This window comes from Musa acuminata, chromosome BXJ2-3 (genome assembly GCF_036884655.1).
Source record: "Musa acuminata AAA Group cultivar baxijiao chromosome BXJ2-3, Cavendish_Baxijiao_AAA, whole genome shotgun sequence".
Classification (NCBI taxonomy): Eukaryota; Viridiplantae; Streptophyta; class Magnoliopsida; order Zingiberales; family Musaceae; genus Musa; species Musa acuminata.
In genome coordinates, this window is record NC_088340.1 from 26957501 (window position 1) to 26969661 (window position 12161).

Here is a 12161-nt window from a genome sequence, read left to right on the forward strand (position 1 = left end):
CCGCCAAAGGCTGTTTCTCGATGGTGAGATATGTATATACTTTGCGGTGAAATCGTCATTGCGTGTCACTAAGCTTGCATTTAATTTTAGGTGGAAGATCGCTATCACAATCGCTCCGAGAAGAACCAAAGGTTGCAAAAGTCGCCATAAAAGACAACCACAGAAATGTGATCATAATTTGCTGCTGCATGTGTCCAAATATAACCTTTTCCCACGATAAAAGCTTATGGCCCACAATAGCTTATGTTCCATGCATTTGAAATAGTCATATCATATCTCAAAAAAAAATCTTAAAATAAATATATAATAAATGAGAATATACCCTATTCATCTACCCACCAATCCACATACCACATAATATAATATTAATTTAATTAAACATACTAATATTTTATAAGTTAATCTTAGTTTTACTTACTTTCGATATAGGACTACTCAACATTGTTACAATCTCCCCCACTCAACATTGTTACTATTATTAATTTTAGCTTTAAAATTTGGGCACGATGAAGGGGCTCAAGTAGGAAATGACTATTTGTGATTGGAGTTAGAGGATTCGTCATGGCATGGAGCAATCATTGTGTTACACCTCATATGTACCATGCTAGGATTTGATTGAGTTATATTAAACTTTAGTAATGATGTCAAGCTCTTGAGTGTGAAAAATTATAATATCCTCTATTAGTCTTGCAAGATCAGATAAGTGTACTATTATTAATTTTAGCTTAAACATCTTGACTAATGGTTTGGGTTAAACGAAGTTAATAAATCAGTTAACCCATCAGACCCAGGTCATGACATTGGTAGATGATAAAAACCTATCACGAGCATAATAACAAAAGGACCATTAATTATAGAGATGAATAAGTAGATTCAACTTTCATGAGTCAAGCTTTTACAAATGTACGCTGCAGTTGAGGGAAAGAAACTTTCAGGACTCTTCCTATAGATAACCACCAGCATTCCTCGATTGGCACATAGCAATGATAAGATGTAAATCCCAATGGAGTCTATTAGGACAGATAACAAGGCCATAGTCGGCTAGGGTGGGGATGATGGGCTGACGCTTTTAGGCGATGCCCTCGTCTATCCTCCGTAGCACAGTCGGATGGGAGAGAATCAGAGGGAAGGAAAACGATGATAAGTTCTTATTCGACATGGAAGAAAAATTTATATAAAATTAATAATTTGAATGAAAAAAATTATTTTTTTATCCCTTCTATTCATTTTTTCGTCAACAAAATTGACGAGATTATCCATAGCAGTTGCCATAGAAACTGGGGTAGAGGAATACTTGAACGTGGAAGATGATCGAGAGACCATGAAAATAGGTATATATTTCTTTTTGTTTCTTGATATCGTCGGCATAGATCGACCATAAGGAAAGGAGAACACCGTACCGACCAATGGCAGTACGTGCATCCACATCTCGAGTGCAAGCAGCATCCAGTTATCGTTCACACGAGGATGGACGTGTAAGTGCTGCGACGAAGAAACAAGCCAAAAGTGGTTGGGGATATCGTCCCATGTACAGATTTAAAGCAGCCAGTAGTGGTTTAGGTCGATTAAGATAGGAGAGAAGTGGAAGATGGACCATCTCTTCTGCCCACTTTTGAGAATTAAATAAAACTGGACGATAATTAAGTCGGCTGGCCGTATTGCATTAATGCTTCCCCAAGTAAAGCCTTCGCCTATAAATCACAAAAGTTCTATTCATCCTATTATTTATTTCTCTGGGGGGATACATTTGTTCTCCTAAAAATATTCATGAGTGGGATAGATAAATGAAGATGGATTGTAAGGATGGTCTCATTTTACTATGGATCGAAAGAATCCGATTATATATTCTAGTTTTGGGATTCAATTGACATCTGACCCGATATATGTTAATTCATATTAATTCGATTCAACCTTGTTATTTCTAAATTTTTGACATGGTATTTGAATTTCTAATTGATATCAGTGACAAGTGGACAAAATTTGATAAGAATAAGTCAGAATTATAATAAATAGAAAAAAGATTGAGCAGGTCAATTTTTGGTCTAACTAAATGAAAATGAATCAAATTTTCTTGAATAAATAAAAGATAATTAAGCCACACATGAATAAAAGAAAACGTTGAAAATACTAAATAGAGACAGATTGAAAAGGATTGTCCCATGTCGCTGATAATTGAAAGAGGCAAAGTTACATAATACTAAATTTAGCTCATAAGTTAAAAGTTTAAGTTTTCAGATTAAATTAGTATCTGACTTTAATCTTAACTAATTTAACTCAGATTCATATATTATTAGTTGATGATTTAAGGTTCAATTATAAATGTCTTGGTGCGGCCATTTATCCTTTTGTACAAGTGATATATTTTTACGTTCTAATATAATATACTTGGGCTTACTGCAGCAACAAATGAACAACTACTACAGTATTGTTTTGATAAGGGTTATTTTAATATTTGGTCATGGTTTTTAATAATCATTATTTTCAATAGAAGATGTTGGCTAGTTCAGTTAATAAATGGAATCACTGTTGGCATCACATTAGGTTAGTTTAGTTGTGACTCTGTCAACTTATGTCTCTCTTGTATTTGCATCAACACACTCTCATTTTTCCTTGCAAATTATGTTGAATACGCACGTACGCGTATGCCAAAACTCTTCGCACGGAGCGGATGAGCACTATCGAGTCTTCTTATTTATGGGATGCCCTCAGAGAGACATATCGACGAGCGGGTTGCGGGTGAATATTTGGCAAATGCAATTGAAAGGGCACACACAATTTTAGCGACTTGGCCTCCCAAGGATCCATGAAAGATAGTTCGAAAGCAGTTGGCAGTGGCAATCAGCTTCATGAATTGAAATGGAAGGCCATGACGCATCATCATCCACATTCAAAAGGGGATCTGTGTATTTGGTCGACGGTATGTGTATTGACATCAACGGGACGACAGAGATATGTAACGCAATGCATGGTGGCAAAGAGAGACGTGAGGCCTCAGCCTTTCCCGTGCCGTCTTGAGAGAGAGAGAGAGAGAGTGTGTGTGTGTGTGTGTCTGTGTGTGTTGTTGGGGGGTGGGGGTGGAGGTCGGGGAGGTCTCAGGCTTGCGTACTTTTCGGTGTCTTCACTGGGTGGTAACAAGGAGCGCCTTCAACCACCCAAAGTTATCGTTGAAGAATTTGGATGATTTCGAAATATGGTGTATTTATATGAAGGACTTTGATTGTCCTTCAATCATGCATGTGAATTGTATTGATTGATTCTTAAATCATCATGATTGATCGAGGATTGCGACATATTGAGAATATAATAAAATCGATCGTATATACTTCTATCTTGATCATCGATTAATCATGATTTGAGCTTCAATAAATGATCTCTCATTAAATCATTTTTTTTGTATCATATCCCGGTAAAATTGAGCTTCTATCATGAATGTTAATATTGAAATGATATAAATAAAATACATTACGAGCAAGTGATTTTATGAGAGAATCAATTAGTTAGTCAGAGATATATACATAATATACACATAGAGAGCGGTTTGACAACTTAGTCTCTAATGAAGTGGAAGTCTATAAATAGCTTTTTGATGTTTATAGATATGGTTGGGAAATTAAAGTAAAAAAAAAATTCAGGTGTTTGATGCATAAAAACATCTTTAGTTCATGTCATATACAAGAAAGTATTGTGAACATATAATTATTAATTATATACTAGCCTTATGTGATAGCTAAGCTTTGGATGAGTCAAATTATCATTAGTTTATTGATCGAGCTGAAGGTTTCTATAAAGTTAACACTTGATCGCTAGTGAAATCCTTTAGCCATCGGATGTGGGTATTTAGTAATAAATCTATTTGGGTTCTATTTAATTTGAAATATCCACTTATACCTGATGATAATTTGTGTGAGGTTAGAAGGAATAAGGGTTCATGTGATAATATGAAGTAGGGCATTGTACTCCTCACACTTGGCTTTACGTTAATAAGGATATTTTTGAGCTTAGATGATGTGTAAGCTACTAGCAAGCAAAGGCTACTTGTAAATGTTGTCGTAGTAACGATTCTATTATATCCTTTAAAAAAATGAGTTAGGAATCCACTCCCGATTCCTCCTTCATTGAGGCCACCGGCATTTACTAATGATCTTTCTTCAATAGGCGAAGACCAACTATCCTCTTACAACTCTTTTATCATTTTCACAGATTTAGGAGATAACCTTTACAACCCACCCACCCCTCTTTTAAACTGAAATCAACACTTAAAATAGAGGATGAGAATTCTCACAAGATTACATAGCGTTTTCCCTAATTTGTATTCTCAGTTTATATGTTTACCGAGCAAGGATAAGTGGGGTTTTTATAGGCCTCAAATAGATTCAAATTTAAAACCAAAATGATCTCATCCCAGGTTTTTAGGGTACTGACGGTACCACCGTTAGTATTGGGCGGTACCATCACCTAATAGATGGACAATTAGCGGTACCACCACTTGTTAGTATGATATTGGGCAATACCACCGCTCAATCTAATATTGACTTTGGTCGGTACCACTGCCCAGTCTAGTGGTACCATCGCTTGACACAATTTGAGAGATTGTGTTTTGATAATACCACTGCTTAGTCTGGGTGGTACCACCGTCAGACCGTAATACAGGAAAATGAATAGGCTAAATAGTAGGTCCAATTCAGTCCTGATTCAGGCCCAATTGGCTCATAATTGAGTTGGCATTATTTCACCCCAATATCGACTCAATTAGATCTAAACTAACTCGATCTAGACAAATTAGTATAAAGCATGAATCATATGCTGTCCGGCATGTCATTGGTTCTTCCGGCACTTCATCCGATCCTTTGACGCATCGTCCTCTCCTTCGGCGTATTGTCCAATCGGCATATTGACTCCCGCAACTTTCGATCTCCTTTACGCAATGTCCAATCCTTCGGCATGATTCCCGAACTCATGGCACGAAGTCCTTCTGCCGGCATATCGACCGATCCTCCGACCCGACGTTCGATCTCCTAAGATGTTCAACTCCAGCCTAACGTCTGATTTCTCTTGCTTCAAACAATTTGCCTCTCCTTGATCGAAGTTACTCCTACATTACTCAAAACATAAATTAGATTATAAACTCATCAATTGATTTCATCATCAAAATCCGAGATTTAACAATCTCTCCCTTTTTTATATTGACAATCAATTGATGATGGAGTTTAAACTAAACTCCCCCTATCAATATGTCACATTAATAAAAACATTGAATTCTGAAAATCATGACTATTTCATCATTGCATGCATCATGAATATTGAAAGAATAAATTAATCACATCGTTGCATGCATCTTAAAATCATGAGTATTTTATGCATAATCAAAGTACACCATACATGATCATCGCCATAACTTCTCCCCCTTTGTCATCAACAAAAAGGAGAAGTGCAACTAGCAAGTTTTCAAGCTAGCAATTTAGCAAGATTTACATTACTTTAGAACATGCAAACTAACAAGTTGGCAAATGTTACTTCTCTTTGAAGTATGAAGGCTAGCAAATTTTGCTTCTCTTGATATGAGTAAGCTAGCACTTGTTTCTTAAGATGTGCAAGATAGCAAGTTTATACTTCTTTGAAATGTGCAACTATACAATTTTGCTTTCTTTTACAATATAAAGTTTTTTTTTCTTGAAATGTGCAAGCTAGCAATTTTTGCTTCCTTTTATGATGTACAAGCGAGCAAAACTTTCTCCCCTTTCGTTATTGTCAAAGAGAAGAGAAGAATATAATAATATATTTTTTCTCCTTTTTTACATCAATGATTCAATCATATCATAAGATATACAAATCATAAATACAAGATAATCGTACATCATAAAATTCAAGTCATAACATGAATAAGTCAAATGATATATCATATTTAATTTAAATACATTTCTTCTTTAGAAAATACTAATATTAATCATATGAGGACAATTAATGAAAAAATATTGATTCATAATAAATCTCAATTTATAAATATTAAGTGAAAGAATTAAGATTCGTTTGGATGAATCTCTTCTTCAGTGAAAGGAAAAATCTTGATTCATAGAAAACTTTTAAGTTGTAATCAAAAGAACAATCATGTTTCATGTAAATAATTTTCTTCTTTAGTAAATGGCAAAAAGAAACATAGGAGATTAAATATGAGATCTTGATTCACAAAAAAGATTTCAAGTTATAATTCCGAGGAATCAAGAGAAAAATCATCATTCATTTAGATAATACCCCTATTTAGTAAATAACAAAAAGAAATATTGGGAGATCAAGGATCTTGATTCAAAAAACTCAAGTATCAAGTTCATGATTTGAAGAAAACTCATTCAAATTTAATTTGTTAAATCATCAAAATCACTTTCTTATGAGATTCATAAAAATAATATAAATAGATTCATTAATCTTTTTTTGAAAACTCGATAAGATTTTAGAGATAGAGACATTTTCAAGAATAATTCATTCCCTCTTTTTTTTTATGTGTTTCAATTTATGTGATTTATTTCATATAAGCATGTCTTTGTCTTTTATGCCAAACAAAAATATGCATCATCATTTAAAGCCGAAAAATAAGATTTATCATAAGAGTCATCAAGATTAAATCATCATTACTTCAAATCATTATGTATCATTAAATAATCAAGTATGATTTCATTAAACATAAAGCATTTTCAATCAAAATTATTTTGTTTGTTGTAATAATATATTTTTTTTCTTAAGTGAATCTAACTCTTTACACTTAGTGCTATGAGTTAACATATAATTGTCATGCTCAATTTATTTTAATTTTTCAAAATCACTAGAAAGAGAAGCATGAACCCCCCCTTCTTTTTTTTTTGTATTTTATATACTAATTTAAAAATAACTCATGAAATGCATCAAGTAATTTCTTAGTAAGGTAAAGGAGTTTTGGTTGTGTCACTTACCTCATTGTCAAAGGCCACCAAAGCATAGTTCACAACCTCATCTTCGGATGCACTTGATTTATCCCATATCGCCTTAAGTGCTTTTTTCTTCTTTTGTAGCTTCTTCTTCACTTGCGGACATTCACTTTTTAAGTGCCCTACTCGATTGCATTCATACCAAGTTGTTTTATCATTTTTAAGTTTTTTTATTCTTTAATTCTTGTTTTATGAACTTTTTAAAATTTATTGTTAGGAGTTCAAGGTCATCATCATCATTATCATCATCACTTGAGTTTTCTCTCAAGTAGTCTTCTATTGTTTGAAGTGTCAAATCCTTCATGTTCTTTGGAAGGTTATTCTCATGTTCATCATGTTCGAAACAAGTCATTTCATAGGTCATTAAAGACCCAATAAGTTCTTCAAGAAAGAAATTGTTCAAGTCCTTTATCTTTTGTATTGTCGTCACTTTCAGATCTCAACATTTTAGAAGGGATCTTAATATTTTATTAACAAGTTCATAATTAGAAAAATATTTACCAAGTACTTTCAAACCATTGATGACATCCGTAAAATAGGTGTATATATCTCTAATGGTTTCACTTGGTTCCATTCGAAACAATTTAAAACTATACATCAAAAGATTAATTTTCAAATATTTAGGTCTACTAGTGCCTTCATGTGTGATTTTAAGAGTGTACCAAATATCATGCGAAATTTCACAAATAGAAACCTAATTAAATTTATTTTTATCTAGAGCATAAAACAAAGCGTTTATCACTTTAGCATTCAAAGAAAAAGTTTTCTTCTCCAAATTATTCTATTCGTTCATTGGTTTAGAAGACTTATTAAAACTGCTTTCAATAATGTTTCATAAATCAAAATTAATAGAAAGTAAGAAAGATCTCATTTAAGTTTTTCAAACAGAGTAACCCTCTTAAAAGATAAAAAAAATCATCTCTCTTAGGTGTTAAATCAAACAGAGAGAAACTGGCTCTAATACCAACTATTAGGACCGAAATCGGTATTAAGAGGGGAGGTGAATTAGTGCTTCGATAAAAACCTCAATGATTCAAAAAATCTGGTTCGATGAAAAAATCATGTTGGAAATTTTGAAGGTGTGCTCAACTTAGAATAAATACAATAAGCAATTAAAACAATATCAATGGCAACAAAAAATAAAACAGAAATGTAAATCGAGTTTTATAGTGGTTCGATCGTCGTGACCTACATTCACTCATTATTTCTCCTCCATTGAGGCCACGGGCATCCACTAACAGTCTTCTTTCAATGGGCACAGACCAACTATCCTCTGTTGGGAAATTTATGGGTGACATCATATGCCTAGCAGAAGAACAAAAAGCAAAAATCCCCAAATTTCCCATAAATTGTGTTCGTCGTCGTGCGAAGATTGGTGCGCAAAATTTGTAAAATCGAAAACTATGTATATGAAAGATTATGATTTACCTAGGGAGATCGTATATCCCTGAATCCCTACAGATCTATAGAACAGGATGAAGGAGGTCAACCGTCCTCCTCTCTAGCGGTGATCCACACAATAGTGCTGCGATGATGCTCCTCAAATCTCTAGGCTTACTATCTGAGGAGGAGAAGGGGAGAGGAGTATAGGAGATGACAACCAAGAGAAGCCCTAGCCTATTAACCTTTAGTTCCCTTTTATTTATAGAGGTCCCCTATCAACTTAACCCTAATGGATCCTACCATATTGGGTATTGGATCTCCATCTAACTATCCAAGTCTTTTAGATTAGTATATCTCTATCCAATAATCTCTCATTGACTCTTATTGAATCTCATTCATAAGATCCAATAATTCAGGGGCTTATTGGATATCCAATAAGATAGGGGCTCCGACAGATATCTCATATCTAAATCTCTACTCGTTGCAATGCCTACCATATATGTGTGACCCTCTAGGCCCAACATTGAGCTGGCAATGAATCATACCTATCATAACTCCTTTTGGCTTAGTAAATTATTATCTCCATAATAATTCACTTGACTTATCAACTACGGATGTACTAGGCCACTACGCCATAGTTCTCAAACGATATAGGGGAATCCAATCCATTGGAACTATCTATCCTTAGTTATCATGTATTTATAGTCTCTCATACGTCTAATATCCTAGAGATTGTATACTGGGCATGGTGCTGTCAGACCCATACAGTTTCTACTCGAGTCTCGCTCTAATCAGATTCTCCTAGAGAACTCTTTCTCTCTCAATCTGAATGACCCTAGCCAAGGATTTGTTTGAGCAAGAACATATGAGATATTTCTCTCATACCATCGAGAGTGGATGATCCTATATTGATACCCAATAGTCCTCGTAAGTTTGGCTGTCACTCCCAATGAACGACTATGCTAGATTTGGAACTTCCAAGCCTATAAGTCCGATATCAAAGAATAGAGTACTCATACAAAACATCCTTGGTGTCTTAAGTCTAAGGATCAAGTACACTACTAGGACAACGGAATCGCTGTCTAACAATGAGGTATCATTAATCATCCAACATTCCGTGAAAGGATCAATTAGTGAACTTATTCTCCAATGAGCACATGCACTGTATCCCTTGTGTCCCCACACAAGCAGCTATGAAACCAGTTGCCTCCATCATATGTACGGGTATATAGTACACTAGTATGTTCGGTTATCTCGATATCCTTCTTAAGTAACCTATGACCGAGATTATTTAGCATCTATGTTTAAAGGTGAATCGGTCTTATTATCATGATTTCATCACGATTCGATTTTCATTGCATAGATCCAAAGACATCACAATATATATGTGCATATATGTAATAAGCAATATAAAGCGATAAAATATCAAATAATATAATGAGCAAAAGGAATGCATATCATGTCATATGTGTCATCACTCACGTGATTGACTTGTAGGACACCTATGACTAGCACTCTCTTACAACTCTTTTCTCCTTTTCATAGGTTTAGGAGATAACCTTTACAACCCACTCACCTCTCTTTTAAACTAAAATAAACACTTGGAGCTAGAGGAGGAGAATTCTCACAAGATTACAATAGCATTTTTCCCAATTTTTGTTCTAAGTTTGTGTGTTTATTGAGCAAGGATAAGTGGGGTTTATATAGGCCCCAAATAGATTCAAATTTAGAACCAAAACGATCTCATTTTGGGTTTTCGAGGTACTAGCGGTACCACTACCTGACAGACTGATAATTAGCGATACTATCGCCTGTCAGTCTGACACTAGGCGGTACCACCACTTAGTCTTATTAGGATTAAGAACGATACTAAGGGGGGGGGGGGGGGGGGGGGTGAATTAGTGCCGCGAAAAAATTACGTCAGTTTGAAAATCTTCGTACGATAAAAATTGATTTTGACAAAAAGTATTTGTTTGACTCATATAAATTTGCAAGTGAATAGAGAAGAGGGGATTGAATAGTTTAAAATGAAGTAAAGTAGAATGTAGTAAAGAGAATAAGTAGTAAGGAAGCAACACACTAGAATTTATAGTGGTTCAATCGTAGTGGCCTACATCCACTTCCAATTCCTCCTCCGTTAAGATCATCAACGTCCACTAATGATCTTCCTTCAATAAGCAAAGACCAACCACCTCTTTATAGCTCTATTCTCCTTTTGGCAGGCTTAGGAGAGAACCTTTACACCCCCACTACCTCCTCTCTTAAACTTCACTAGCACTTAGAGTTTGAGAGGAGTTTTCACAAGATTACAATAATGTTTTCTTCCTTTTTTGCTCTCAACTCTTGTGTATATTAACCAGGGATGAGAGGGGTATTTATAGGCCTCAAGTGAATTCAAATTTGGAGCCTAAAAATGTCTCATCCCTAGTTTTCAAGGTACTAGCGGTACCACCACCTGTATTAGGCGGTACCACTGCCTAGATTGGTAGTACCACTGCCTGACATAGTCTCGGAGACTGTGCCACTGATGGTTCCATCTGTTGGGTCACTATTTGGGCCTTTCATTGGCCCAAAACAACCTAAACTTAGGCCCAGTTGGCCCCTAATTGAGTTGGCCTAATTACATTCTAAACCGACTCAATTAGACTCTAAACTAACTTGATCTAGACATAATTGATTATAAGCAAATCTTATATTGTCTAGCATGTCATTGGTTCTTTCGGTGCTTCGTCCGATCCATCGGCGCGTCATCCTCTCCTTCGGCGTATTGCCCAATCAACATGTTATCTTCTCGCAACAAATGATCTCCTTGGCATAATGTCCGATCTTCTTGACTCGATGCCCGAATTCATGGACTAAAGCCTTTTGCCGACACATTGATCGATCCTCCGGCCCAACGTCCAATCTTCTGATATGTTTGCTCCAGCCCAACGTCTAATTTCTCCTTTTTTAATTGATTTATCTTTTCTAATCGAAGTTAGTCCTATATCACTTAAATGCACATTAGATGACAAACACATCAATTGATTTTATTATCAAAATTCAAGATTCAATAAGTTTGACACTAACATTGGGCGGTACCACCACCTAGTCTGACGGTACCACCGCCTGACACAATGTGGGAGACTACGTTTGGTTAGTACCACCGCTTGACCTTGCTATAAGACACTGAATGAGCTAAACAACAAGCCCAATTCAACCTTGATTTAGGCCAAATTGGACTCTAATTGAGTTAATATTGTTTCACCCTAATACCAACTCAATTAGACCTAAACTAACTCAATCTAGATAAATTATTACAAAGCACGAATCAGATGTTGTTCGGCATGTCATTGGTTCTTCCAGCGCTTCGTCCGATCCTTCGGTGCTTTGTCCTCTCCTTCGGTGTATTACCCAATCGGCATGTTGACTCCTGCAACTTCTGATCTCATTGGCACAATATCTGATCCTTTGGCCTGATGCCCAAACTCATGGTATGAAGTCCTTCCGCCGGCATGTCGACTGATCCTCCAGCTCGATGTCCAATCTCCTGACATGTTCAACTCCAGCCCAACGTTTGATTCCTCTAGCTTAAATCAATTTGCCTCTCCTTGATCGAAGCTAGTTCTATGTCACTCTAAACACAGATTAGATCACAAACTCATCAATTGATTTCATCATCAAAATCCGAGATTCAACAATGATATGATATGAAGTACTAGAGTCGACAATCCAATTACCTAAATGAATGGTTGGATAGTTCATGATATTTACTTGAGCCCAACTAGGTGTGGCATTGGATTTGGGTTGAGATCAATAAACTTTTGCTAGATGTCTAATTTT